Source organism: Salvelinus alpinus, chromosome 31 (genome assembly GCF_045679555.1).
Source record: "Salvelinus alpinus chromosome 31, SLU_Salpinus.1, whole genome shotgun sequence".
NCBI lineage: Eukaryota > Metazoa > Chordata > Actinopteri > Salmoniformes > Salmonidae > Salvelinus > Salvelinus alpinus.
This window is the reverse complement of record NC_092116.1, coordinates 33,002,931-33,006,826: the sequence shown is the minus strand read 5'-3', so window position 1 is coordinate 33,006,826 and position 3,896 is coordinate 33,002,931. Positions and strand designations below refer to the sequence as shown.

Below are 3,896 nucleotides of genomic sequence, written 5' to 3'. Positions count from 1 at the left end.
TAAAAAGTCTCTGCCTGCATCTTTGGATCTAATCTTCTACAACATTTGGTGCCGTGACCCAGATGGACTCAGACATCACTCTGGCCACAACTTAAAGAAGGTAAGAGACCTTATTAAAACATCTCTGTGAAGGACTGTCTGTTGTCCAGCCGAGCCTTAATGGTGAAAGAACTCGTGTCCTCCTCAGCCACAAAATGTTGGTGTTCAATTTGGCAGAACTATTTCTTCCCTATAACAATGAATCTAACCGGTTAACATTAATCAATGGGAGCACAGTGGTGTCTCCAATGGTAGGGATTGGTTTACCTATAATCACCTGAAATATACTGTTGGACCAGTATATTAGGAGGGATTGGTTTACCTATAATCACCTGAAATATACTGTTGGACCAGTATATTAGGAGGGATTGGTTTACCTATAATCACCTGAAATATACTGTTGGACCAGTATATTAGGAGGGATTGGTTTACCTATAATCACCTGAAATATACTGTTGGACCAGTATATTAGGAGGGATTGGTTTACCTATAATCACCTGAAATATACTGTTGGACCAGTATATTAGGAGGGATTGGTTTACCTATAATCACCTGAAATATACTGATGGACCAGTATATTAGGAGGGATTGGTTTAACTATAATCACCTGAAATATACTGTTGGACCAGTGTATTAGGAGGGATTGGTTTACCTATAATCACCTGAAATATACTGTTGGACCAGTATATTAGGAGGGATTGGTTTACCTATAATCACCTGAAATATACTGTTGGACCAGTATATTAGGAGGGATTGGTTTACCTATAATCACCTGAAATATACTGTTGGACCAGTATATTAGGAGGGATTGGTTTACCTATAATCACCTGAACTATACTGTTGGACCAGTATATTAGGAGGGATTGGTTTACCTATAATCACCTGAAATATACTGTTGGACCAGTATATTAGGAGGGATTGGTTTACCTATAATCACCTGAAATATACTGTTGGACCAGTATATTAGGAGGGATTGATTTACATATAATCACCTGAAATATACTGTTGGACCAGTATATTAGGAGGGATTGATTTACATATAATCACCTGAAATATACTGTTGGACCAGTATATTAGGAGGGATTGGTTTACCTATAATCACCTGAAATATACTGATGGACCAGTATATTAGGAGGGATTGGTTTAACTATAATCACCTGAAATATACTGTTGGACCAGTGTATTAGGAGGGATTGGTTTACCTATAATCACCTGAAATATACTGTTGGACCAGTATATTAGGAGGGATTGGTTTACCTATAATCACCTGAAATATACTGTTGGACCAGTATATTAGGAGGGATTGGTTTACCTATAATCACCTGAAATATACTGTTGGACCAGTATATTAGGAGGGATTGGTTTACCTATAATCACCTGAACTATACTGTTGGACCAGTATATTAGGAGGGATTGGTTTACCTATAATCACCTGAAATATACTGTTGGACCAGTATATTAGGAGGGATTGGTTTACCTATAATCACCTGAAATATACTGATGGACCAGTATATTAGGAGGGATTGGTTTAACTATAATCACCTGAAATATACTGTTGGACCAGTGTATTAGGAGGGATTGGTTTACCTATAATCACCTGAAATATACTGTTGGACCAGTATATTAGGAGGGATTGGTTTACCTATAATCACCTGAAATATACTGTTGGACCAGTATATTAGGAGGGATTGGTTTACCTATAATCACCTGAAATATACTGTTGGACCAGTATATTAGGAGGGATTGGTTTACCTATAATCACCTGAACTATACTGTTGGACCAGTATATTAGGAGGGATTGGTTTACCTATAATCACCTGAAATATACTGTTGGACCAGTATATTAGGAGGGATTGGTTTACCTATAATCACCTGAAATATACTGTTGGACCAGTATATTAGGAGGGATTGGTTTACCTATAATCACCTGAAATATACTGTTGGACCAGTATATTAGGAGGGATTGGTTTACCTATAATCACCTGAAATATACTGTTGGACCAGTATATTAGGAGGGATTGGTTTACCTATAATCACCTGAAAAATACTGTTGTACCAGTATATTAGGAGGGATTGGTTTACTTATAATCACCTGAAATATACTGTTGGACCAGTATATTAGGAGGGATTGGTTTACCTATAATCACCTGAAATATACTGTTGGACCAGTATATTAGGAGGGATTGGTTTACCTATAATCACCTGAAATATACTGTTGGACCAGTATATTAGGAGGGATTGGTTTACCTATAATCACCTGAAATATACTGTTGGACCATTATATTAGGAGGGATTGGTTTACCTATAATCACCTTAAATATACTGTTGGACCAGTATATTAGGAGGGATTGATTTACCTATAATCACCTGAAATATACTGTTGGACCAGTATATTAGGAGGGATTGGTTTACCTATAATCACCTGAAATATACTGATGGACCAGTATATTAGGAGGGATTGGTTTAACTATAATCACCTGAAATATACTGTTGGACCAGTGTATTAGGAGGGATTGGTTTACCTATAATCACCTGAAATATACTGTTGGACCAGTATATTAGGAGGGATTGGTTTACCTATAATCACCTGAAATATACTGTTGGACCAGTATATTAGGAGGGATTGGTTTACCTATAATCACCTGAAATATACTGTTGGACCAGTATATTAGGAGGGATTGGTTTACCTATAATCACCTGAACTATACTGTTGGACCAGTATATTAGGAGGGATTGGTTTACCTATAATCACCTGAAATATACTGTTGGACCAGTATATTAGGAGGGATTGGTTTACCTATAATCACCTGAAATATACTGTTGGACCAGTATATTAGGAGGGATTGGTTTACCTATAATCACCTGAAATATACTGTTGGACCAGTATATTAGGAGGGATTGGTTTACCTATAATCACCTGAAATATACTGTTGGACCAGTATATTAGGAGGGATTGGTTTACCTATAATCACCTGAAAAATACTGTTGTACCAGTATATTAGGAGGGATTGGTTTACCTATAATCACCTGAAATATACTGTTGGACCAGTATATTAGGAGGGATTGGTTTACCTATAATCACCTGAAATATACTGTTGGACCAGTATATTAGGAGGGATTGGTTTACCTATAATCACCTGAAATATACTGTAGGACCAGTATATTAGGAGGGATTGGTTTACCTATAATCACCTGAAATATACTGTTGGACCAGTATATTAGGAGGGATTGGTTTACCTATAATCACCTGAAATATAATGTTGGACCAGAATATTAGGAGGGATTGGTTTACCTATAATCACCTGAAATATACTGTAGGACCAGTATATTAGGAGGGATTGGTTTACCTATAATCACCTGAAATATACTGTTGGACCAGTATATTAGGAGGGATTGGTTTACCTATAATCACCTGAAATATACTGTTGGACCAGTATATTAGGAGGGATTGGTTTACCTATAATCACCTGAAATATACTGTTGGACCAGTATATTAGGAGGGATTGGTTTACCTATAATCACCTGAAAAATACTGTTGTACCAGTATATTAGGAGGGATTGGTTTACCTATAATCACCTGAAATATACTGTTGGACCAGTATATTAGGAGGGATTGGTTTACCTATAATCACCTGAAATATACTGTTGGACCAGTATATTAGGAGGGATTGGTTTACCTATAATCACCTGAAATATACTGTAGGACCAGTATATTAGGAGGGATTGGTTTACCTATAATCACCTGAAATATACTGTTGGACCAGTATATTAGGAGGGATTGGTTTACCTATAATCACCTGAAATATACTGTTGGACCAGAATATTAGGAGGGATTGGTTTACCTATAATCACCTGAA

At 36.7% G+C, this 3,896-nt stretch overlaps 2 protein-coding genes across 3 annotated transcripts in view; both read right to left on the bottom strand.

The window, feature by feature from the left end:
* Positions 1-3,896, bottom strand: part of LOC139561513 (endonuclease domain-containing 1 protein-like) — a 177,282-nt gene that overhangs the window by 95,070 nt on the left and 78,316 nt on the right. The window lies entirely within an intron of this gene.
* The window catches only part of LOC139561523 (endonuclease domain-containing 1 protein-like), a 97,776-nt gene that overhangs the window by 35,835 nt on the left and 58,045 nt on the right, over positions 1-3,896 (bottom strand). The gene's annotated exons all lie outside the window — the stretch shown is intronic.